Here is a 27,303-nt window from a genome sequence, read left to right as displayed (position 1 = left end):
ACCCAGGTGCCCCAAGGATATTTCTTTCTTATTGCATTTTCTTGGCATGCTTACTGAAAACCAGTAAGTGCTTTACACTATAAGTGTAAGCATTTATTTCTGGGCTCTCAATTCTTTTTCATTGATATATATGCCTGTCCATATGCTAGTACCATACTGTCTGGATTACTATAGTATATCTCTTTATTTTAATCAATACACAGTTAGAATCTCCTGTAAATTCAGGTTCTAATTTAGAGCTTTTTGATTCCTTGGCATTCTACACAAGGACATTCAAAGGCAGGCCCTTGCTCGCAGCCTGTTCCTTCTCCCCCTTCTCTTCATACTCTCAGCTGTGTCTCATAGTGCTAGAAGTCTTCTGTATACATGTTTAGATGCCCCAACCCTCAGATGTACTGACGTACTATTTCTGTGCCTGTCAGCTGCAGAACACCATCAGCTCCTAGAAGCCTCTCTCTCATTCTTGCACATGGGCTTGTTTGTCTTAGAGCTCACCGTGAGGTACTGAAGACTCTCTGACCTTCCTTTCTGCCATATCTTTCTCCTGCTTTTCTCTTCATCTTTAGCTGTAAGAAAGCTCTGCTTGTAAGGGTTCATATGATTATGCATGGTTCACTCAGATAATCTAGGATAATCTCCCTATTTTGAGGTCAACTGATTAGTAACTTTAATTATATCCTCAAAGCCCCTTTTGCTATGTAATGTAATATGTCCACAGCTTCTGGTAATTAGGACGTGGACATCTTTGGAAGGCCATTATTCAGTCTATTGCATGGGGGCTAGAATTATTAAATTAGTGCTATGGTTCTGATGGTCTGAAAATTTTTAGTTCACCTTCACATTGGAAGGGTGTTGTCACTGGCTACAGAATTGTAGGTCAGCAGTTCTTTTCCTTCTGTATTTAAAGACGAATCACTCCATTGTCTTCTAGTTTCCATCATTTCTACTGAGAAGTCAGCTGTTAATCTCATTATTACACCTTTGAAGATAGTGCGCTTTCTTTTCCTTTGGCTTCTTTTAGGGTATCCTTTTTGTCTTTGGTTTCTAGCAGTTTTATTTTGATATACCTGTGTGTGATTTTCTTTGTGTTTATTTTGCTTTACCTTCTGAAATCTGTGAGATGATATTGCATATTAGTTTGGAAAATTCTTTGTTATTTCTTCAAATCCTATTCTTAACTGCCAATAGAATTAGAATTATACATATATTAAACTTTTCTAGTATATCCTGCATATTTCTGTGCTCCCCATTTTTGTTTTCCTTTGTGCTTTAAAGCTTGTATATTTCCTTTGGACCTATTTTCCAGTTCACCAATTCTTGCTTGTAGTATATACTGTTCATAAACCCATGTACTGAGTTTTTATTTTAGAGATTGTACTTTCCATCTTAGAGTTTTGTTGATTTTTTTTTAAAAAGATTTCTGTTCTGTGGTAAAATCCTCTAATGGTTTATTTTCTCCATCTTTTTTTTCCATTTTCTTGACTACATTAGTTATTTTAAAATTCTTGTCTGCTGTGGGTCTGTTTCCAGTACATATATTTCTTCTATAAAGACTCATTAGGGTTCTTTTTCTCTGGCATGCCTTGTAATTTTTAAATGAATGGAGTATGTGTGTGTGTGGGGGGGGGCGTGTGTGAATGCGTGCATGCTTGTGTTTCAAATATCTTCTTCCAGAGAGAGTTCACTTCTTTCCTTGCTAAGTAGATAGAGTGGGGGCTGATCACATTAGTTCAATAAGGAACCAAAGTGGCCTGTAGTCTGGGGTGCTGTTCAGGCACAGCCCTGTTTACATTTGGCTCACCCTCTTCACATCCTGATGTCTCTAAGGCTTTCAGCTGACAGCTTGAGGTATGTGCTGGGGCTCCTCCCCCTGGCGGATCAGGAACTCCAGTCTCTGTCTCATCTTTACACTGAGGTTGCTGAAAGCTTTACTTTGCTTTACTGAGGGATTCAGCCTAGTTTTTCTTTGTCCCATCCTTTGTAGCTGTCTTGAAGAGAAAACTTCCTCGTTGGAGGACTTTCAATTATGTCATTCCAGTGGCATAAAACTGCCAAAAGTCTGTTGGTTTCTCCATCAACCAGAAGCAGCTCTTTCATCAGGCAAAGACTGGATTTTCAGCTTAATGCTTGTACCCAGGGATTGGGTTAACCAGTTTTCCTTTAGGGAGAGTGGTTGTAGAAGGTCAGCTCCCTGCTTTATGGGTTTCCCTTCTGAAATGTTATTACCTTCTTTCCTTCTTACTTCAGCAACTATGTGATGATTTAAGCAATGTTTGTATTTTTTTAAATGTTTATTTTTGAGAGAGAGAGAGAGAACATGAACAGGGGAGGGTGATAGAGAGAGGGAGACACAGACTCCGAAGCAGGCTCCAGGCTCTGAGCTGTCAGCACAGAGCCCGACGTGGGGCTCAAACTCATGAACCACGAGATCATGACCTGAGCCGAAGTTAGATGCTTAACTGACGGAACCCCCAGGCACCCCAGTGTTTGTATTTTATATAGCTTTCCTGGGTTCCTGGCAAAATCAATGGTCTGAAGCAAGCAACTCCATCCTACTTAGAAACATATTATCAGTGCTTGAGGTGGTATTTTTGATACACATCACTTTTCATGCTTGTACTGAGAAAGTTTTAGGGTATGTAGTGTGCTCCATTACCAGAAATGAAAGGCCTACAATGGACTTTTTTCTTTTTAATCAATATGTTTTCTATTAAAATATGTCTTTTCTGTATGTATATATTTAATTCTTTTTAAAAAATACTTATTTTGAAAGAGAGATTGTGTGTGTTTGTGAGCAGGGAAGGAGCATAGAGAGAGGGAGAGAGAGAATCCCAAACAGGCTCCATGCTGTCAGCAGAGCCTGACATGGGGCTCAGTCTTATGAGCCTTGAGCTCATGATCTGAGCTGAAATCAAGAGTTAGACACTTAACCGACTGAGCCACCCAGGCGCCCCTGTATATATTTAATTCTGATGTGAAATACAATATTTAGACATGGAATGCTTATCTAATTACTTTTTTAAAGCATATTTATACCTTTTAAAATACTTACATAGGACAAATTGAAAGTGGTGAGCTGAAAAGACACCAGGATTTGCACTGTCACAGGTGGTAGACAGTTCTCCTTGATGAGTCACTTATCTTGTGCTTCTAAATGATCAAAACAACCCCCATTAAGAGTATAAGGAAATGTGAACAAACTGCAAATAAAACTACATTCTGTTTTTTGCAGGAGGAGGTATCTGTATTTTTTCATCTACAAGACATGGGTTAAATGTTTAGAAGTTAATAACTTTATCTTGAATCATTAAGAGTAACCACCTACATTAAATATTTTTGTAAACCCTTTGGCTAGTCACATTTCTAAAGTAATTATGTGTAAAAACAGCATAAGAATCTAATTCCATTTATAATTGAATGCCCAAAATACATGATTTGAAATTCTACTTTTTTTTGGACAAATACAACATGAATTAGATCATTAAGCTTTCTCTTGTGAATGACTATGTTTCTGCCTTTTAAAATGTTTTGATATCTGCATGTTTCAGATAGCAGTTATCTGATTAACCATAGCATTTTCCTCAAACTGTCTATTTTTAGCTGGCCCTTCTCTTGCCTTTGGAGGCATGCCATCTGTAGTGATCTCAGAGGAGGGAGGGAGGGACTGTTTACTGGGGAATACGTACTCTGGGCAACATGGCAGCGTCCAGGCAGGTTATAATTTCCACTGTTGGAGATCTTAGACACTCAGCACTTCCTTATTTGGAGGAGACATAATCAAGGGTAGAACTTGGGAATTATATTTAAAAAAATGAACACATAAGGAACTGATTGCATTCTAATGAGTCGGTGAAAACATAAAAAGATTGTCTTTGCTTTATCATGTTGCTTTGTTATTAATGTTAGCTTTGTTATTTAATGAAAGATCAACAAAGTGTTCTATATGTTCATCTATATACTTATAAAATTAATGACACTATAAAATGTATTATAGCAGTACTTTGCCATGGTTTTTATTTTTCTTCCCACACCACAGCTTTTGTGGGAAATACCATTTACATGAGGGTGACTGCCCTGTGGGAAAGCTAGTGAAATGCACAAATCCTGGCAAAGTACTTGTCACTCCACCCCTTTCTTTCCCTATCTAAGGAAGCCTAGTAATTTGCAAAGGGATGAGAGTAAACCTATTGCTGGAGGAACTTTGAATCTACCCTAACTTAAAAACAAATAGAAAGGAATCAATCTCAAATTGAGACTTTATTGTTAATAACCACTAATGTGTTAATAACCATATAATGTATTAATGTTATAACACATTTCCCAGTGATAGAAACTCACTAGTAAACCATATCCCTTAGTTTGGAAAGAGTGTATGTAAATATATCAACATCATACAGTAAATACTTCTCTTTCAGGTGTTAGCGCAATACTTTCAGGCTTCACGCCTACTGTATGAAGTCTTATTCTCAATATCACCCACTTAATGAACTACTCCTTCATTTTATCCCCCTCCCTCTTTTCTGTTCCCATGTGATATGTACATGTTTCTACTACTGTACAAATAAGGCATAATTTCATTTTAGGGAGATTATTTTTCTGTTTCCTCTTGCAAACTATGAGCACCCTCCCCCCAAATAAAGACTAGGTCATATTTATTTTTCTGTGTCTAGTAATCAGCACACTGCCTAGAATACATTAGTTGCTTGATAAATGATTGTTAATGAACGGGAACAAGATTTAGTAACTCTCAATCACTCAGAGTTAAAGCCTGAGGCATGCATGGTAATGATGTGGACATCTAGGATTATAAAACATTTCATGAAAAAAGAAAACCCATTAATTTGGTGTGGTTGATGAAATTTCTGCTCAAATAAAAATGATTTTAGCATGAAATTTAGGGTGTATTGAATTGGGTTTACAATAATAGGCAGGAAGATTGTAAAATACTTTAATGGGGGAGATATATTATTCTAGACTGATTCTACTCTTAATCGCTGCCCTGGACAGCTATAGGAATTGAACATGAATGAACGACTAATAGAAACATAAGACAGAGAGAAACCCATTTTGTACACCACTCTGAAAATTGGTTTTGATTAGGATAGCTTCTGCCACTGTAACTGAGATGCCATGGCTGATGCCGTATGAAAAGCAGAGTACAGAGGGGTTGTGGCTGGGTGACTGTCAAGAAAGGCATGATTCAGAAGCATCTCGAGAACCATCTGGATGGACTGTCTTAATGGGTAGGCTATATGAGTCTCTCAGTTATGGTGACACTATTAAATTTTGTCCTAGAAAAGATTAATTCTTTGGGGGAAAACTGAGTGAGGAATCAGAGTAGCATCTAAGAGCACTTTGAGCCATTTTGAAAAGGTGTCTCAGGCAATGAAAAAGTCTTCCCTATAAGGAAGATCAATATAGGTCTTGAGTAAGGTAAGAATCTTTGGTAGGTTTTGGAAGAAGCGAAGCATGAGTGATACTTTTGCAGTCTTTTCAATATCAAATTAATTCTAAACCACAAAATATAGCCAATATTCTCAGGTAAGTGATTCACACACTCATGGCTATGGTAACAAGATGATCATTACACTCTTTGAAGAAGAGTGGAGGGGACCTTATAGTATAGTTGTCAAGAGCACAGATGCTGGAACCAGACTGCCTGGATTTGAATCCTGGCTTGATGATTTAGCAACTGAGCCCTTGATCATGTTGCTTAAATCTCTGTATATCAGTTTCTTATCTGTAAAAATAGAGTAACAACGGTAGCTACCCCATAGGGTCACTGTGTGGATTAAATGAATGAATATACCTTAGGTGCTTAGCATGAGAAGTGATACATAGGAAGTTATTTTTATTATTTATTAATTTTTAAAATTAATTTTTATTAATTAATTATTTTATTATTTATTAATCAGGGATGAGCAGTTATAGACATGTAATTCAGGGCATCAATAATCAATGTTCTTCTTTCCAGCTAGTAGGTAAGCATGTAATCATAAGGGTCAAACAAAATCATTAATACTGCTTAAGTGGTGTGATATAATTAAGGCGGTAGGTGGATTACCTTTGAAAGAACTTTTTAGGAGCCTTTTTTTTCTTTTTAAGTTTATTTTTTTTTTTTAGTTATCTCTATACCCAACATGGGGCTCAAACTCATGACCCTGAGATCAAGAGTCACATGCTAGCTATCCAGGTGCCCCACCTTTTTAGAAAGTTTGTTTGTTTATGAGGCTTTTGATTAGAACAAGTGATGACTGCATGGTTATAGAAGCTCTGTGGAAAGTCTGGACTCCTACTGCAGCAAGATTTTATTAAGTGATTTGTGCAGATGCCATTGTTTATGACACATTAATTAACTAGTGCCTTAAATTATTAGTCTAAATCCAACGACAGCACTTGTGACATAAAAATAACATAGCAGGACTTCCTTTTTCTTTATACAAGTTGACTTTCCATAGATACCACACTCAGGCTGTCATTGAAGTATTATTTCCTGCCTGGAGTCTTATACATTTGAATTCTATAAGAAGCATGCAGATGCTGCAAGAGCCCACAGTGGGCCAATTGTCTATTGCTTTGTAACCAAGTACCTCAAAACTTGGTGATGAAAAATGGCTACTGTTTTATTATGCTCCCAATTCTGTGGGTCAGGCATCAGGAAGGGTTCAGTGGGGTTGGCTCACCTCTGCTATAGTAAGTTGGGGGCTTCGGCTGGTATGACTTAAATAGCCAGAAATTTCTCTACTGGAGTTCAGTCTGGGGTCCCAGTTCTTCTAGATTTGGTGTCTGCTGGGGCTAGAATGTCTCCTTTACTTGAGTCTGGTGCCTGGGCTGGGATGGCAAGAATGGCCGGAAGTTGGCTGGCACTGCTCTCTCTCTCTCCATACCCTCTTCGTGCGACTAGACTAGCTTGAGTGTCCTACGACAATGATGACCTCAGGGAAGTTGCACTTGCTGCATGGTACCTGGCTTCCAAGAGGCAGGAGTGAGAACTACGAAGCCAGTAATTTCTATGACCAGAACTTGCACAGCATCAATTCAACTCTGTTCTATTGGTAAAAGCAAAGCAATCACAGGGCCTGGCCAGAGTTAAAGAGGGAGGGAGGGATGGAGGGAGGGAACAGGGGGAGAGAGAGCCAGAGCGAGAGCCAGAGCGAGAGCGAGAGCCAGAGCGAGAGCGAGAGCGAGAGCGAGAGAGAGAGAGAGAGAGAGAGAGAGAGACTCTATCTTGTGATGAAGGAGGAGCAAAGTTATATTACAGAAATGCACATACATGAGTAACATTGTGGCAGCCATCTTTATAAAACACTATCTGCCACAATCAGAAATTGCAAAGCAAAGGCCCTTAGACTGGAATGTACCTCCCTGAGTGATGATTGTCTGAACCTCTGTTAATCCCAGTGGACAATCAGCAATTGATAAGCCTGGACAAGAGAACATTTTGCAAAGCCCACTTTGCACAAGAACGGCAGGCAATGAGGAGAAATGCTGACAGAGAATTCATTCACAGGGCTCTTTCATCCTGCCCCAAATCCCACTCGATCTCGAACTTTAGGATGGAGACAAATGAGACAAGTGTTCCCTCCATGTGATTGGAGTTGGATTTGGGGATGTCTTATTTGATTGGTGCTCAAACCGTTCTTCATTGTTTTTCCTGAGTGTTTTCCAGTAAATTGGTGCAAGAATTTCTTCTGAATGAAGAAATGCTAAGTCTCTCTCCTAGGTTCTTAGTTCCCTTGGAGGCTGCAGTGAATGCTGAGGCAGTGTGGGCTCTGGAGTCATACGTAGGTCTGGTTCAGATTTTTGGTTGATCAGCTACTAGCTGTTTGACCTTGGGCAACTGACTGAACATCTGTGAACTTTTCTCATTGGAAACATTTAAATACTCATTGTTCCTCCTTATTGAATTTTATAAGAATGAGGCATTTGATCAATGTTGAACACCTTTCCTTGGAAAATAACCAGGAAATCATCATGCTATTTGGGTCACTATAAAGGTCCTGAACGTTCTTTGCCTAGCAACATCTCAGCTTCCTTTGTGATGACATACACCAGTGCCCCTTTGCAGGGGTATAAGGCACAGCATGACATTTCCGGAGATATGACAAATGTGATCATTGCTGTCTCAGCAAGTTGGGTTCCTTCTCAGCTCTGGAGCTGGAGAAATCCCTGCCTCTGTGAAGAGGCCTCCCCTAACTACCCTGTCTGGTGTGGTGCTCCCTATTTCCATCACCACGCCTCTGTGTTGCTTTCAAGACCTTAACCTCCTGCTATAATATACTTGTGGTTGTTACTTGGTTATTGCTTCCCCCGTCTCATTTTTTTTCCCTCAATTGGTTTTTTAGTTCATCTTCAGAACAGCATTTGCAGGAATGTTCACTTCATCTCTGTCTTAGCTCCCTGCTGCTGAAGCAGCTGGGGATTGGGGGCCGCAAGAAGAGACTGGGGCTGGGAAGGGGGCAAAGAGAGAGGAGGAGTGAGGAAGAAAAGAAAGCTATATTCATGGATGGATTTTGGCAAAGTAACAAAGAGCAGAGACAATTGAGTTCATGGATAATTGGGAATTGAGGATTATTGAAAATTAAAATATGTTGGGTTACTTATCTCAAAAATATTATTCCCAGTATAGCTATCTTCTGAAAAAAAATCACAATAATATCACCATATATAAAAAGTTACTAGCATTGCCTGGCATTTTGTGAATGATCATAAATGGCAATAATGACCTTAATGAGGTTGATATTCAGGTGATAACAGTGTTAAGAATCAATTAGGTAGCTCCTCATATTAATTCCACTGAGTTCTGATGGTATATACTCTCATGGGGTATCCTGTTCAGAGGATCAGTAGTGTGTGTGTGTGTGTGTGTGTGTGTGTGTGTGTGTGTGTGTGTGTATGTATGTGTGTGTGTGTATGTGTGTGAAGAGTTTGCTATCTGTATGTGAGAGCATTTATATTAGAAGTTGTTCTTTTGTCACATTACAAATACTGCAAAAATGGAACCTTTTCATTGGTTCATATTAATGTTGTGGTAGACAGACTCTAAGAGGACTCTAAGAAGACCTACCTCCTGGTCTCCATACCTTTGTGTAATCCTCTCCCTTTGAGTTGGAGTTTGGCTTTAGTGAATCACTTCTAACAGCAGACGTAATGGGATGTCACCTCCGAGATTAGATTGTGATTTCTGACTTGGGTGATCTAAAGGAAACAACTTTATGTAGATGTTCATATTGGAGCGCATCTCCAGAGAGTGAGGAATTAAGGCCAGTCCAACCATGCTCAAGGAACTGAATCCTGCCAATAACTCTGAGTGAGCTTGGCAGTGATCCACACCCAACTGAACTTTCAGATGAGACCAAAGCCCTGGCTTGACTGTAACTTTATAAGACACCTTGAGCTAGAGGCATCTAGTTGGACTGTGCCTAGATTCCTGACCCACAGAAAGTGTGATAATAAATGATTGTTTTAGAATTTTTTAAATGTTTATTTATTTTGAGAGAGAGAGAGAGAGAGAACATGCATGTGGGGAAGGGACAGAGAAGGAGAAAGAGAATCCCAAGCAAGCTCTGCACTGTCAGCACAGAATTTGATGAGGGCTCAGTCTCACGAACTGTGAGATCATGACCTGAGCTGAAATCAAGAGTCAGATGCCCAACTGACTGAGACACCCAGGCACCCCATGTTTATTGTTTTAAGCTACTACGTTTGGGGGTATTTTGTTATGCCACAATAGATACCTAATACAAATGTCAAATACCATTTATTCAAGAGGCAGCATTGAAGGACTTTTCTGGAAACTTTTACCTGCCATTGGTTGGTCAGTTAATTGGAACAGATGTAAAAGCATGGGAGGTGAGCCTTGGAGGCCGATTGTCTAGGTGTAGATCCCAATTCTACCACTTCATGACTGGGGAACCCTAGACCCATAAAATGGGGATGGTCATATCTAACTCAAAGGGCTGTTGTAAGGCTAAAGGCCTTTGTATACTATAAGCACTGAATCAATTTCACTCTATTATTATTATCAAGAGGGACTGCTGCCCATGGAAGACAATGACCCCTGGAACTACACGTGGAAAGACTGTGTCCATAGAACTTGTCCAGACCTCTCAGGGCTGAACTCCTAAGCCTTGTGTTTGGGAAAAGGGGCTTTCTTTTTTGCAGATGCAAAAAGTCTTACTTTTTTTGGTCTTACTCTTGACTAAAACATGGCCCTAAGATCTTTGAGCCTAGATAAGAGTAGCAGAAGACGGAAGGCCTGTTATTTCAAAGCTTCAAGCAATCTTTCAAGAGGTAGCTATTTGAATATTCTATTCCTTTGTATATTCTAGGAAGCATTCTTTATTCTGGGAAAATCATTTACTTGGAGTATTAGCCCTTAATGCTTCTTCTGATAGTCATCTCTCTAGACATATGACAATATAGTTTTTTTCTCAATGAAAAATAAGCAAAACAGTTTTACATAGAAACAACCTTAATGAAGGTTTTCTTTTCTTTTTTTTTTAAAGCGTAACTGTTACCTTTCTTAGTAATACCTGTATCCTCTTCATAAACGGATTTTCCTGTAGATAACACTGGGAATTACTGGGTTTCTTCTGTAGTAGGCCCACAGTACTTATGGAGATATGACAGGAGAGTTCCAAATGAGTTTGGGAGGAGGGACTGACGGCACGTTTTCGTGGTTGACTAACTTTTTTAAAAAAGCCACCTACAAGGGCCCATCAACCAGTCAGCTAATCCACTTGTTCCAGCAGGAGGTGGGAGGTGGGGTGGGTGGGGGTGGAGCGTGGGGAGGAGCGACACAGCTCGGGAATCCTTGCCTTCCAAGTGTGGCCGTGCATGCCGCCCCCCCCTCCCCCCGAGCCCTGCCACCTAAACGCACCCCCCACCCCGGCCTTCCAGCCCACCTCGAAGACCTTCCACTCCCAACTCCTGGAGATTTCTCCGGGCCGAGTCCTGCCAAGAGCGTTCCCCGGGCTTGGCGCGATCTGCCCTCCTCCTCCCGCGTCTCCGCCCCCTGCCGGGGCCGCCGGGCGCCGAGACAGCCGAGGGTGCCGCCGTTGGAAAATGAGCGGTGCCCGGAGGGTGGCCCGGAGCTGCAGGTAACGCGCGCCAGAGCTCGGGCCCGAGCGGGCTCCGCGCACCCTCCCCTTCCCGTCGCGGCGACCCTGGGGCTGCGCGGGGCGTCCCGGGGCGTCCGGGGTGCGGGGTGGGGGGGGCGCGGCCAGTCCCGGCGCGGGTGGGGGCACTGACGCTCCCCGCCTGTCGCGCAGCGACGTTCCGGCGGCTGTTCCCGGGAGCGGCGGGAGGTGGCGGCGGCGCTGAGCGGGGGCCGCGCGGCGAGCGCCCGCCGCTTCAGAAGATGGAGAAGTTTCTGCAGATCGCGCCTCACTCTCTGGCCATCGTCCTGGGCCCGGCCGAGGGGCCACTTGGGGGGAGAGCGGGGGCCGCCCAGCCTGCGCCCCCGGCCCAGCCCCGCCAGCTCGCCCGGCACCACATCGGCTACGAGATCTTCGCCGACTTCAAAGCCGAGAACATGCAGCACTTCTGGAACAAGAAGGTCACGGCCGCGGTGGCCGAGACCTTCTTCCTGGGCTGGATCGACGAGCAGGTCCTGCTGATCCAGGGCAAGGAGGAGCATCTGGAGGCGCTGCGCGAGGGCTGGACGCGCCGGGCGCTGCGGCCGCCCTCGGGCTTCCACATCCGCTGCCTCGGTGAGTCCGGCGGCCGCCCGCCCCGTCCCGCCCCGAGCCCGCGCCCGGCGCCGCGACGGGGACGGCCGGCTCCGCTCCGGACGCCCGGCGCCTCTCTCCGCCTCCGCGCAGGGCCCGGGGGAGGGGCCGGCGGGCCTCCGCGAGCGCGGGATTGGGGAACTTACTGGCACCGAAAACGGGGATTCGTACCTTTCCCCACACGCCCCCCCCCCGCGGCGGCCCGCCGGAGCCTCCCTGGCGCGGGCCGCGCGCTCCGGCGGGGCGGTGCCTGGGGCCGGCCAGGTAGGCGGAGGCGCGGCGGGCGGCGGCCGCTCGCGGGGCTGCCGGGCTCACCTTTCCTGCGCGGCCGGGATCGGGCCGGGGACGCAAGCGATCGAGCGAGAGAAGTCGAGAGAGGATTCAGGTAGCGTCCGGTAGCCACCGGCTCTGCGGGGGTGGCGGCGGCGGGCGGTTCAGGTGCGCTGCTGCCCCCACCCCTCACCCCCGCCTACGTCCCCCGACGTCTTCTCGGCCCGCGACCACCCTGCCCCTCTGCGCGGCTCCTGGCTGCTTTCTCCTAGGGGACCCGTCGCATAGCTCCGGTGCAGGGTGGGGTTCAAGCGCCGAGGTTTCTGTGCAAGACCGAGCTGTGGATTTCGTTTTAAATATCTTGCCTCCCGTACGTCTTTCCGAAGTCATTTTGTGTGTTTGAAGGAAGAAAGGGACAGGAGGAAAACAGGGGGAACTCTGATCCTCAACAAAAGAAGATAGTGGGGGCCGGGGAGGAGAGGCCGATAGGTGACATTCGCTGCGCGCCTCCAGTGTTGCTTGACCTGCTGTTTGTTTTTTTTTTGTTTGTTTGTGTTTAAATTGCACTCCTATATACTTAGCCCAGATTGCATGTCTTTCAGAATATACTTCCTATTTGTACCTTGGGCCCAGTGGTTAAAAACGTATATAGTAAATAGTAGTGTTTTATGAAAACGATTTCAAGAAAGAAAGCATTCTTTCTAGTACCACGGTTTAGAAATTCTTTCATGACGTTTTTTGGGAGGGGGTCAAAAGTTCAAACACTAAAAGACTGTAAAGCCGTCTTTTTCCTTACCCACTGTTGCTATGCCGCCTTCCTCTGAAAGATTAGCTTTTACCTGCTTATGTGTCTTCTGTATGTGTATGGCGAATTTATAGCATTTTTTAATTTACTTGTATTTTGTCTGTTTTCTCACAGCAGAAATCTTTACAAAAATTCCTTTGAATCGAGTAGACAAAAAACCAGGAAGGCTTGCATCTTGTGTGTTTTGTAACCTGGGCTAAATCAAAAGGTGCTTTAATTTTTTTTTTTTTTTTTTACTTTAGCAAAAATCTCAATGGACTGCCTGTAACTAAGCTGCCTTAGTAAAGGGGCCAAGATTGATGCCTCTGAGACTTGATCTGCTCTTCTATGCAGGACAGCAACACATCAGGAAGCAGGGATATATGTGGTTATTTTCATATCCTGTATAGATTATAGCATTTTAATAATTTTCGTTTAAACTTGACTTGCTTCTTATTTTTTACTTTCATTTTTGAAAATCTCAAACGTGCAAAAGTAGCTTAATTCGAAAATGTTATGTTGAATTCCCATGTACCCGTTACCCAGCTTCGAAATTTATCAGCACATGGCCAATCTTCATCTCTCCCCTTGCCCTCCCCACCACCATTTTGAAATCCCAGATATGGCATCAGTATCATTTGATTTGTAAATATTTTAGTTCATTTTTTTTTTTTTTAGTTCATTTCAGCAGAACTTGTTAACTCATTGGAACTGACGATCTATTCTCTATCAAAATAGAGAACCATTGGGGTGCCTGGGTGGCTTAGTCGGTTAAGCGTCCGACTTTCGCTTAGGTCATGATCTCTTGGTTGGTGGGTTCGAGCCCCGCGTCGGGCTCTGTGCTGACTGCCAGCTCAGAGCCTGGAGCCTGTTTCAGTCTGTGACTCCCTCTCTGTCTGACCCTCCCCTGCTCACGCCGTCTCTCTCTCTCTCTCTCTCTCTCTCTCCTAGAAATAAATAAAACATTTAAAAAAAAAATAGAGAACCATTTTAGCAATTTGAAAGGCTCCGAAATGCCGTAGTTTGATCGACAGTTGCCCTGATCTGGCTAGGTGGCGGGGCTGCTGCTCAGCTCAGCCCTTAACTCTGTACTTTGATGGGAAGCAAAGAGACTGCCTCCTTAAACAAGCACCAGGTAAAGGAGCCTGAGTGATGCCTGCTGGGATCCAAGTGGTAGCTTTCTTTTGAACTGCTTTGGGGGTTCAGACTTTCTACTGGAATTCCAATTGTGCTTCAGTAATGATAGTAAAATGCAGAGTAGTTGGAGAGAGTGTAACTACTGTGAGAATTCTCTGTGGGAAGCTCAGTGTCCATGGCAGCCTGCCCTGCCCTGTATTGAAGGTTCCAGCAATTCCAGATTTCTTGCTTGTGATTCCAAAAGTATGTAAATTTCAGGGGTGTGTTGGACAATGAGGAGATGATGGTGGGTTCAACAAGAAGCAGGGAACTGAGCAACTCAAAGGAAGAGTTTTGACTGGGAGTATTCAAATCTATTCCTTAGAAATTACCTATTCTGGGCATGTAGAAAAAAGTTCAGACTTTGGATTTCCAGGGCCCTTCAAAGGGATATGTGTGTTCAGGAAACTATGAACACTTCAAAATGGTGCTGTATATTTTGAGTAAGTTAAATCCTGTACGTGGTCATTGAGTGCGGACTAGTTTCAGCCTCTTTGTCTCTCCTGAGGCTGTAAAGACTGGTGAGGCGTGCAGTCATTTTGGGGAGGCTCCCACAGAACTGGGAGGTGCTTCTTTGAAGGGAGCAAGGAGCTCTTTCTGCTTTGTGAGCTGGTAGAGAGTTTTCCCAGAGACCGACCCCCCCCTCCCCCACCGAGCTACACCTTGTGCAGGTGTGGGCCTCACGGGGCTCGTTCAGAAGAAGACAGCTTTCCCACCCAGGCAAGAGCATGAGCAAAGTCTTGGGGTTGGGGAGCTCATGACACGTTTGGAAACTGGCTGGTTTGGGTGGGTGGGAAGAGGGGTGTGATTCTACAGTACAAAAGGTCGCCAGGCCCAGATGTGACGACTTAGAAGCCACTGGTGGCTTTTGAGCAGGTAGAGGGGTGACATGATTTGGTTGTTGGTATAAGGAGAATTCTGGGGCTAGTGGGAATGGGGGAGGGGATTAGACACAAGAGACCCAGCTAAGTCCATGGACACAGTTTTGGGCAAGAGGTGATGTGAGCTGCAACAGAGCATCAGTCTCGAAGGCACATCCCATGGCCAATGGTTGTTTCCTTAAGGAAGATACTGTTTTAGCTGGGCTGTGTCAGAGGGTCTCCAGGCCCCAGCTCCTACCCTATAGCATTTGTGTGGAGCCCACATGCTCCCTCTCCTGGGCTCACGGGGTTTTCCCACCCGCCGTGATCCAGTGGTCCACACCGTAGGGTCTCCTGACTTCGTGTCTCACGGGGCCTGCTCAGTTCTCTGTCCCTGCCAGTGGTTCTTCATATTTTCCCTGTTTATCCTCCATGTATTCAAATACTTAGCACCAAATATGCTTTTCAGACTTTAAATCAGAACTTATATTTTAATTATAAAATGGTTTAGAAGTTACGGGCATTGAGATTTTATTCGATTTCAGTATCTTTATTGGTTTTCCCAAAAGGAGTTACTTATTTAAAGTGGTTTCTCCCAGGAGTAAAATTTTAAGACAGGATTTTTTTTTTTTTTTTAATGTCTTCTCCTGGAGCAAATCAGGAACCCTCTTGACTGTTGGTGGGAATGCAGACTGGTGCAGCCTCTTTGGAAAACAGTGTGGAGGTTTGTCAAAAAATTAAAAATAGAACTCTCCTGTGACCCAGCGATAGCACTACTAGGAATTTATCTATAGGATGCAGGAGTGCTGATGCATAGGGGCACATGTACCCCAGTGTTTACAGCACGCTTTCAGCCATAGCCGAATTATGGAAAGAGCCCAAATGTCCATCAACTGATGAATGGATAAAGAAGATGTGATTTGTATACACAATGGAACGCTACTTGGCAATGAGAAAGACTGAAATCTTGCCATTTGCAACAACATGGATGGAACTGGAGGGTATTATGCTAAGTGAAATAAGTCAGTCAGAGAAAGACATATCAGATGCTTTCACTCATATGTGGGATTGAGACACTTAACAGAAGACTACGGGGAAAGGGAAGGGGAAAAATAGTTACAAACAGAGAGGGAGGCAAACCATAAGAGGCTATTAAATACAGAGAACAAACAGGGTTGATGGGGGGAGCCAGGGGACAGGGAAAATGGGTGCTGGGCATTGAGGAGGGCACTTGTTGGGATGAGCACTGGGTGTTGTATGTAAGTGATGAATCATGGGAATCTACTCTTGAAGCCAAGAACACTGTATACACTGTATGTTAACCAACTTGACAAAAAATCACCCTAAAAAATCTGGGTACCTGGCTGGCTCAGTTGGTAGAGCATGCAACTTTTGATCTTGCAGTTGTAGTTCGAACCCCACGTTTGGGGTAGAGATTATTTAAAAACAAAACAAAAGAAAACAGAAAAACCAAACCAAAGCAGAAAAATATATTCTTCAAAAAATGTTGTATATACTCCTCCAAAGGTTGATTTATTTAACTCAACTTAAGATAAAACGATATTTCTAGATGGAGGGTTGTGATTGATTAATGAGTGTGATGAAGCTTTTTAAATGAGAGATACTGATTCATTCAACGACCAGAACACCTGCTGTATTGTAGGATTTCTTGGAACTGAAGTGGAGCTTCCATTCTAGTGGGGCAACACATATTTAAAAAATTAAACAAAGGAGTAAGAATTTCAGATAGTTTTACAAGTGTTGTAAAAGTTATGCAGGAGATGGGATAAAGGGTGATGAGAAGTGGGATAATGTCGACATTGATTGATCATTTATGATTTCCTAAGTGCTTTATTTTTACTAACTAATCTATAAAAATTGTTTTTAATGTTTATTTATTTTTGAGAGAGAGAGAGAGTGAGCTAGTGGGGAAGGCATGGAGAGGGAGGGGGAGACACAGAATGGAAAACAGGCTCCAGGCTCTGAGCTATCAGCACAGAGTCCTATGTGGGGGTCAACCCATGAACCATGAGATCATGACCTGAGCTGAAGTTGAACCCTTAACTGACCAAGCCACCCAGGCGCCCCAATAATCTTTTTTTTTCATTGAATATAGTTAACATACAATGTTACATTAGTTTTGGGTGTACAACTGGTTGATTTGATAAGTCTATGTGCTTTTCTATGCGCATCACAAACGTAGCTACGATCTCTCACCATACAACACTATTACAGTACCATCAACTGTATTCCCTATGACGTAGTTTTCATCCCCAGGATTTACTCATTCCTTACCTGCAAGCCTGTGTCTCCCTCTCGCCTCCATTCATTCTGCCTGCCCATCCCCCACCCCTCCCCTCAGGCAACCTTTAGTTTGTTCTTTGTATTCACGGATCCCCTTCTACTTTTTGTTTGTTTTGTTGTTTAGATTGCACATGTAAGTGAAATCCTGTAGTATTTTGCTCTTTCTGTCTTATTTCACTTAGCATTTTATTAACTAATCTTTAAGATAACTATCCTGTTTAGGTATCAGTATTTTACCCATTTTACAAATGAAGAAAGTGAGGGACAGAAAGACAAGTACGTCTCAAAGGACACTTAGTTAGTAAGCGAAAGAGCTAGGAGCTGGGCTCAGAGACCGTGAGTTTTCTCTCCCTTTCCTTGGGTCAGGTTGTCCTGACCAAAATTTCCTTCCCAGCCCCCAGTATACACACCCTTGCAACAATTTAGGGGCCAGGTAGCCTAGTGGCAACTGGTTTGGTTGTCAGTGGCTACGTTCTTCTTTTCTCTTAAACACAAGGGAAGAGAGAAATCCGTGCCAGGCTCCAGGATGTTGCCGCAGACCATCGTGTTTGAGCCTCCTTTGGGCCAAACAGGTGCGTTCCTTACTTTGTGTGCTTAATACTCTTTCTGCAGGGCTTATGCAAATCAGGGCACATTCTTCACTTTGGGCCCTGAAGCTAGCGCCCCTCCCCACCGGGGTCTTGTGTGACTGCCCTGTCAAACACCTCGTTTCACGTCCACTTGACTGATGCTCCGTCTGCTGTCATAAGAGCAGATGGAAATCAGCTTGATGTGTTGGAGGAACGGAAGGAGCCCGTGAGGTGGGGGTTGTGGATCCAGGGAGAGAATGGAAGATGTGACCGGAGGAGGTCAGAGGGACTCCAGGCCACGCGGGGCCTCCTGGGATTCTATTCTGTGGTGACAAGGCACCCAGCATCCAGTAAGTACAGGGCACTGGGCTGGGGTCTGTAGGGTACGCAGAGAAGTCTCACACCTGGGCCACACTCTTGCAGAGCCTTACCTCTCATAGTACAGTCTCAGGATGAAGTCTAACAGCCAGCCATGGTGTATTCCAAGTTTTATTAATTTCTGCCTAGTCATAAAAAATATTTTTATGAATTACCTCACTCTGGCTTAACAATATTTTCAGTAAAGGCATGTCAGTTTCATTGTAATAAAGCATTTAGAATGAACTTCTGAGACTCTGGGACTTGCGTTCATAACTAGGAGGCTTGGCAGAGATTTATAGATTTCACCTCTTAGGGCTTAATTCTGATCTTGAGCACGTGTTTTTTTCACTCTTTCATTAAGAGGTAAATTTTCTGGTTATCATCAAGTTCTTTCTTTCCCCTCCCTCTCTCTCTATCAAAATTTTATTTAATTCTAGTTAGTTAACATATAGTGTACTATTGATTTCAGGAGTAGAACTCAGTGATTCATCAGTTACATACAACACCCAGTGCTCAGCACAAGTACCCTCCATAGTATCCATCACCCATCTAGCCCACCCCCCACCCACATCCCTATTACTAAGTTCTTTTTATTTAAAAAAAAATTTTTTTTTAAGTTTATTTATTTATTTTGAGAGAGAGTGTGTGCACATGTGAACAGGGGAAGGGAAGGGGAGGGACAGAGAGACTGGGAGAGAGCCCTGAGAGGAAGGGCTTGATCCCAAGACAATGACCTGAGCCAAAATCAAGAGTCAGATGCCTAACCAACTAAGCCACCTAGGCACCCCCAAGTTCTTTTTTTAAAAAAAATTTTAATGTTTATTTATTTTTGAGAGAAAGAGGAAAGACAGAACATGAGCAGGGGAGGGGCAGAGAGAGAGAGTGACAGAATCTGAAGTGTGCTCCAGGTTCTCAGCTGTCAGCACAGAGCCCAACACCAGGCTTGAACCCATGAACAGTGAGATCATGACCCGAGATGAAGTTGGAAGCTGAACCGACTGAGCCACCCAGGCGCCTCTAAAGGAACATAAAACTGAAAGGTGTCCATCCGTGTCTCTTGTGCTAAAGTGAGAGCACTCAGGTGCTTTGGGGTAAAAAACCCAGAGAGGTTTGTTGTATACAAACTACTTGCTACAAATAATTTTAAAGGTTTCGCTCTGCTTAAAATATCTCACACAGTGATATGTGGTCACTATGAGGTGGGCTTTGCTATAGTTGCTTGAAGTTTGGAGATGAACCTATGTCATTATTCTTCTGTTTACTCATTTGTAACACAAGGTTTGAACACTTCCGCTCTGTATTATAGCTGTACAAATAATATAATCACATTCATTGTTTTGCTTGGGGAAACTAATGATCTGGTTTAGTTAAAATATGAGGCAGGTAAGTAGATGTATTCATTAGGTACAAGCTGTGAGTATTATCTATTAATATAGAAGTATTATATATATGCATACACAGAAGGAAATTTATCTTTAAGAAGATTCCTTGCCAAGAACTTTTTAATGCACTTTAATCACACCAGTATCAGAGGATGTTTAAAGCAGCTATTGATATTTTGATATCAATCAGTCTCTTGATAGAGAACAGTAAACTGGGACATGGTCAAGGACCAGAACTGAAGGACCCTCTGAAGAATTTGACAGGTGACTTAGGTAAAGGGGTAAAGAGGACCCATCAGAGGCTTTTTGGGGTAAGGATGAAAGTAAACCCTCCTGGGAGGGCAGACCCAGCTAATGAGACCGCCCACAAGGTGGGCGTGGGCACCACGTGGAACAGACCAGGTCTTAAGACGTTCTCATGATGTTAACAGTATGAAAGCGTACGTCTGGTGCTGTCAATTTTAAGACACAAGTAAACATAAGAAAATTCCTCTTTTTTTTCTTTTTTTCAATTTCTCGTGAAGGCCCTACAGTATAATTTTCTAAAGCGAGGGCCCATCTGTTGATGCAAAATGACTTGTCTCTGAAACCAGGATGCCACCTTCCCCTTCCCCAGTACCAGACATGTGGGAAGCATATAAAGTCCCTCAGTGTGCCCAGATGCTGGCTGATTAGTGGTACGTCCAAAATAACCTTCTTCTCATGGATCTGGAGGTCCCTGGCATTACCAGGGTCATTAAGGGGTGCGGTGCGGTCGGGTGGGATTCCTTCTTCCCACCTGAGCTCGCTGCAGCCCGTGTCCTCACAGTCCCCCAAGGGTGCTGGAGGCGCTGCTGGCTCAAAAGGTGGCTGCTAGTCTCCTGGGTTGTTACTTCCTGGGCAGAGTTGCTGTCTCAGCATTTTCCTGTCGTCCCAGCCGGCCAGCCTTCCTCCAGCGCTGTGTCACATACCCTCTGTATCCCCCCAGCATTTGGGCAGTTTTTCCTTTCGTACCTTTGCAACAAAAGATTATGATTACATCTCAGCCTTTCTAAGTGTTCCCCCCCCCCCCCCCCAGATTTTTTTCTGGAGACTAAGGTGCCGCCCCTTAGGTATCCATTTACAGGACAATACAGCTCAGCACCTGTTCTCCTAAGGAATGTTATCTTAAGAAATTCCAGGCTACCCCTTCCCCCCTCACTGCTGTGCCACCCTTGAAAGTGACCTTCATGAATCTGAGATAGTTTTCTGACACCTTCATGCTGGAAAAGAGGGGGAGAAGGGTCTACATATTTAACCCCTTACGGGGTCGATAGGATTCTCAGGATAAAATTTTATGTGTTTGCAGATATTCCCAAACCCTTGGCCCTTGCCCCATTAGCCTGTGTTCTGCTCCTGGGACAGTGCTGCAGTCCGAGCCACCTGGCAGCCCCCGGTGCCGCTGGCCAGCCCGCCCCAGAGAGCTGCGGGTGGCGGAGCCACTCCCGCACTCCTTCTCAGTTCCTTCCCTCTTTGACTTCAGCTTGGTGCAGCCGGTGCTTTTTTACATAAAGTCGCAGACCCACCAACCTTCCAGCTCAGTTTCCTAACACTTCCTGCCTGTTTGGCGGTGGCCCTGGGTGGGCTGTGTGAGCTGGAGAAGCTGTACCTGAGCCACGTGGGATGGGGTGCACGGGAGGGGAGAGGTTGGGGTATGAGGGAGGACACAGGTCCAAGACTGACGTGTGAAAAATGCATTCGGGGAGAAGGCAGAGAAGAGGAGAAACCGGGGCACAGGGATCCCAGGGGAGCCTTGGAAACCGTCTGGTTTATGTGGGCTGCAGAATGGTGCAGGCTGGAGAGAGGCTGGCTGTGAAGCCTTCTCTCCCTGCGTGCCGGGGCGGGCTGGGGCGGGCCGGGCCTGAGCCGCTGTGCGTCTGGGGACCCCTCTTGCCAAGGCTCCCAGGAGGCCCTCGGGCTGAAATGTGTTTCCTGCAGAGGACGGCTTTCCCCTTTCCTGTGTGAAAAGAACTGTCCGGTCTAAACAATTCACCTCCACTCTTTCCCTTCAACCTCTGCTTCTGGTCAGCAAACCAGAGGCTTCAAAGCCCCTTCTGAGGCAGTGAAAGTCTGATACAGCTCAATGAACACTGCCATCCTTCTGGAAAGACATTCCAGCTCTTGTTATCTCATTGATTATGTATGCTGTCATCTCCTCCCAAGTCCTGTATTCACCCAGATCCTCAAGCCTCCCCTCCAGGATGACCTCTTGCCCTCTAGGCTGTGATGGCTCATTCCTTCCCCCTTGCCTTGTTCTCCTTTGGTCTTGCCCAGCATGGGAAGCCTTGGAAAGCCTGCTGACTTTGGAGTTAATACAGAATCTCAGGAGAGATGAATGATTATTTTTTTTTTTTGATGTGGGGGACTTTGTGACCAGCACAATTTGTCTGGGTTGATCACTTTCTTTTCATCAGAGTCTGGTTATTAATTTGTTTAAAAAAAATAAAAAGGAGGCTTTAAGTTAGTAGATTGTGAAACACTAACGTACACCAAAGAAATCAGTACTCTAATAACCATGTCTCTGAATGCTCCCACATAGTTGGGGGTTACTCAGGCATCTTCTCCGCTCTCCTGTATCTTTAACATTTTGTCTTACGTTTGAAGAAGGAGCTTTCTAGAAGACAGTCTGTATGCCATATGCTCCTTCATTTTATTAAATGTTTACTGACTCTACTTCAGAGTTGATAATGTGGGTCAGAAATTGTTCAAAGCACTTTAATACACGGTCTCATTTAATTCTTACAGAGGTGGTGCTAACATTATTTCCATTTTACAGGAGAGAAAACGGAGGTTCAGAGAGTAACCCTGCGTGAGCAAGCAATCTTAAATTTCAACCCAGTTATCTGATTTCCAGAGTCTGAGCTGTCAACCCTTTTATTTTTTTTTAATGTTTATTTATTCATTTTGAGAGAGAGAGAGCACAGTGGGGGAGGAGCAGACAAGGAGGGGGAGAGAGAGAATCCCAAGCAGGTTCCATGCTTACAGCACAGAGCCTGGTGGGGGGTTCGAACCCATGACTGGGATTGTGACCTGAGCAGATAGATATCAAGAGTCAGATGCTTAACCAACTGAGCCACCCAGGCTCCCCAGAGCTGTCAACCTTTCTTTCTTTCTTTCTTTCTTTCTTTCTTTCTTTCTTTCTTTCTTTCTTTCCTTCCTTCCTTCCTTCCTTCCTTCCTTCCTTCCTTCCTTCCTTCCTTCCTTCTTTCTTTCTAATCAGACTGTTTTAACTTACTGAATTTTGGCTTTGTTGGGGGATGAATGAAGCTTATAACCACATCCACCTTAGTAGAATGTCAGCTTACTCTGCAGATGTTTCCTAGTTCATGTGGAGTTGGAATTGATGTTCTCAGCCATGGAGAGAGTCTCCAAATTGGCTTCCTGACCCTGTCGGGACTGTTGTGATAGAGAGAACCATGTGGTAGCCCTGGGTTTCCCCACTTCCAGCAAAAGAGTCATAAAATCTTTCGTGTCTTTGGAGAGGCTCACAGAATTTAAGACTACATCAGAGGTGTGAAAGATGCAGGATAGAAATTTCTATCTCATTCCCATTTAACTCTGAAGTAGGGCAGGTGCAGAATGACAGAGAATTGCAAGCTTAACAAAGGACTGACTAATGTCATAGCTCCAGATCTGGATGTGGTCTTAGAACATGTCAGTACACCACGGGCACAGTGACCCCCAGCTGATAAATACATCTAATTTGTGAAAGTTCCCAAATACAAACTGGTATACATAAAACGTTTCCACATACAAAATACACATACAAGCACACAGAGGTACATAATCGTATTGAAAGAAAATGTATGCACCCGTGATCCAGTTTAAGAGTAGAAGGTTACAAGAACCACTGTGGTATCTTTTGTGCGTCCTTTCCAGGGTAGCCTCATCTGTGTCTTTAGGAGATAACAGTTGCCCTGGAACTTGTGTTCCTCCTTCCCTTGATTTTCTTCTGTAAGTTTACCATGAGTGTGTTCTTGCTCATTTTGAGCTTCCTATAAGTGGAATCATACAGCAAAACTGATTGTCACTTCTGCTGGTCGAACGCTTTGGCCTTGTTCACTGTCACTGATATGTGTTTCGCTTGTAGTGTAATTTCTTATGAATGTTAAATGAAGTAGACTCATTTGTATTATGAATCACGAGACGGCCTTAAAACATACACCGATATCTCACCAAATGGGTGAAGCAGAGTCCTAACAACAGTACTGTGGTCTTGATCTTTAAAATGCAGGATCACAAGATGGTTGCAGGATAGGGGCAGTGTCCGATGCACATTCATAGGGTTACCAGACAGGAGGCTCAGGAAGTGATTAATGATAAAACTTTGCTACCACGTGAGAGGTATTCCTTTTTAGAAAAATAAAAGGGCAGTGTGTAAAAGGTATTGAGAAAATTGTTTTAAATGGGGGAAAATGAGAATTTATCACATGGTCTTCGCTGTTTTATTTATGTATTTATGTATTTTATTTATGAATTTTAATTCCAGCAGAGTTAACATACAGTGTCATACTGGTTTCAGGTATAGAATATAGTGATTCTACAATCCTGTACATTACTCAGTGCTTATCACAGTAAGTATACAGTGTTTTCTTTTTTTTTTAAGTTTCAGAATGAAATGACATTTGTGTTTTCAGATTCTATAAGCAAATTATCAATTCTGTTTTACCTAATCAAATTTAAAAACCTTGCTTCTCCTGGCCAAGTATTTCTATTTTCCTAGTCAGGTATTTTTATTCTCTGCATGAGAAGTTACACTAACAGTTTTAGGTCTGAAAGAATTATTCCTTTTGAATCTGACTAGCTTCAAAATTAATTTGATATGATAAAGTGTATTTCAGTTACTTTCAGATATGGTGCCAGAACACTTAAAAAAAAATTAACAGAGATATACAGATTCTGTGAGTGAATATATGGGGTCGTATGATTTATATAGTACATGCGTGATTGTTAAAATATAGTCTTTAAGGCTATGAAATTGCTTTTGAGTACAGCTTTGGCTGTATCTCATAAGCTTTGATATATGATATTCTCATTGTTGTGATCATTTAAGCAGTCTGTAATTAGTATTTTCATTTCTTTTTTACCCATAACTATCTTGGAAAGTTTTTTTTTTTTGCCCTTTTCCCTTTGTAGAAATTGTGAGTTTTTAAAAAATTGCTGTGATTGCCTTTTCATATTATTTTATAGTTGTCAGAGTATCTACTCTATAATGTGTATTTTTTTTTAAAATTTGCTGACTTTTTTATTGTTACCTAGTACAGCTCAAGATTATAAGGTATCTTTTATTTGTCAAAGACTCTGATAACTGTGCTAATATCAACTCTTCAAAATTGTGTGATTTTTTTCATTCTGTTGCTAACAGTTTTAACTTTATATATTTTGATATTTCAATATCCAACATGTATCTTTTTGTTAATATTTTTCTTTTATATACACATAAATATACATATAATCATACATTTGTACATATACACATAAGTGTATATACATTTGTATATATTTTTTAAATATTTAATTTTGAGAGAGAGGGAGGAGAGAGGGGGACAGAGACAGAGAATCTAAAGCAGGCTCTGTGCTAACAGCAGAGAGCCTGATGTGGGGCTCAAACTCATGAACTGTGAGATCATGACCTGAACTGAAGTAAGATGCTTAACCAACTGAGCCACCAAGGTGCCCCTGTATATTTATATTACATGTAAATATGCACTTAACACAAAGTTGTCTCTCATCCTTTTTACCTTGAAATCTTTTTCCAGAATTAATATTGCCACCTTTGCATTTTGCTTGGCATATCACAGCCAGTTTTTTCTTTTTAATCTTTTGGATCCTTCTGTTTTAGTGTGTGTTTTATAAGCGAGATATAGTTACAGTTTGAATTTTAACTCAGTACGAAGAGTATTTTAGGTATATTAAACAATTAAATGTACTGTAGTAATTATATGTTTGCTGGTTTGAAACATTTTTTTAGAAAATTTTTAATGTTTATTTATTTTTAAAAAAGAGACACAGAGAGAGAGAGAGAGAGAGAGAGAGAGAGAGAGAGAGAGAGAATCTGAAGCAAGCTCCAGGCCCTGAGCTGTCAGCACAGAGCCTGACATGGGGCTCAAACTCATCAGCCATGAAATCATGACCTGAGCCAAAGTCAGACCCTTAACCTACTGAGCCACCCAGGCGCCCCTCTTGTTTGAAACTTTTATATTTATCTGGGAAGCCCTACAATATCAGCTTTTTAGAAATCGTTTGCCTTGTTCTGACGTGGTGCAATATTACTCTCAAGTGGCCACTGCCATTTGTACAAATGAAGGGTTAAGTACCTTCTTAGGTGTTTTCCTGTTGACCTCGTTACTGGACAAGTGGCTTGCAAACCTGATTATTCTATAGATAAGTGAGCCCCGACTTCTTTACCATCACAGACAGACCCACAACTACTACTGTGCAGTGGCTGGCAAAGAACCCGTGTAGGCGTGAGTTGGTAAACAGTTCCCTTCCTAGACTCGGATGGTGTTGACTTGGACCAGAGCCAGTTGAGGATGCTCCCACTTCACCAGGCCTCAGAGCCAGGAAGGTGAGGGAGTGCATGGGCAGTGGCGCCCATTTATGCTAAACAGGCCGTATCAGTGTCGTTTGGAAATTGGATATTTTGTTTTTTGTTTTGTTTTGTTTTGTTGTTGTTTGCCAGTTCTTTCTGTGCACGTATCTTAGATTCAGGATTCAAAGGCAGAAAAGCGATAGATGTTGGCGCTGGTCTGAATTAAACTGGCTCGCTGAGCAAGCAGCATACTTGGGCAATTCTGGACAGAGATTTCCAGATGTCAGGAGCACCAGCTCTCTGGTCCAGGCCCAGCGCAGGGAGCGTCAGGCTGTTCCTTTGGGTGACAGTTTTCATTGTTCTCCTCTGCTGTTTTAAATCTTCCATCTTTTTCATGTTTAAGAGACTGATTTATTTATGTTTGAAACTGCTTATGCCGAACAAGGAATAAAGACCAGAAAGAGAATAGAAGCTTTTGTGTTCAGTTTGGAGAAGCCCACAGAGATGAAATCAGATGGCAATTACTGATGGTATCAATTCAGCCTGTATGACTAATGATGAAAGATTTCCTGTACAGAAAAGGTTTAATTTGATGTTCCCCCCTTTCTTTCTTTCTTTCTTTCTTTCTTTCTTTCTTTCTTTCTTTCTTTCTTTCTTTCTTTCTTTCTTAAAAATGAACACTTTATACATCTCTTTGGTCATATGGGAGAAACAGAGCTCAGAAAACTACAAAATGTCTTTGTTTTCTTAAAATAGTACCATTTTCTTTTGTTCTTAAGTAGGTACCACTCCTTAGATAGTGGCCAAAAGAAAGAAAGCCTAGATTCTTTAAAGTCCAGCTGTATGTAGCTATATATGTACTGAAAATATAAAAGCAAATTTAGCCAGTGAATTTAAATATAGTTTGGATAAGCTTATATTTTAAATTTATATGTACTCAAACTAATGACTAGTTGATAAAGTCACACTGTGTGTGATACCTTTTTAAAAAACCATTTATTTATTTATTTTGAGAGGGAGTGTGCGTGTGCATGCGTGAGTGGGAGAGGGGCAGAGAGAAAGGGGGAGAGAGAGAGAGAGAGGGAGAGAGAGGGAGAGAGACAGAATCCTAAGCAGAGTCAGCACTGTGAGCACAGAGCTCGATGTGGGGCTCAATCCCACCAACCCTGAGATCATGATTTGAGCCTAGATCAAGAGTCGGACGCTTAACCCACTGAGCTACCCAGGCACCCCCATAATACATTTTAATATGCCTAAACTTTTTAAATGACTTTAGATCTGAAAAAAAAAAAAGGAGCTTTGCTGAAGTAAGCATT

This window comes from Hyaena hyaena, unplaced genomic scaffold (genome assembly GCF_003009895.1).
Source record: "Hyaena hyaena isolate Hyena2069 unplaced genomic scaffold, ASM300989v1 scaffold_467, whole genome shotgun sequence".
NCBI classification, from domain to species: domain Eukaryota; kingdom Metazoa; phylum Chordata; class Mammalia; order Carnivora; family Hyaenidae; genus Hyaena; species Hyaena hyaena.
This window is presented reverse-complemented; position numbering follows the sequence as displayed.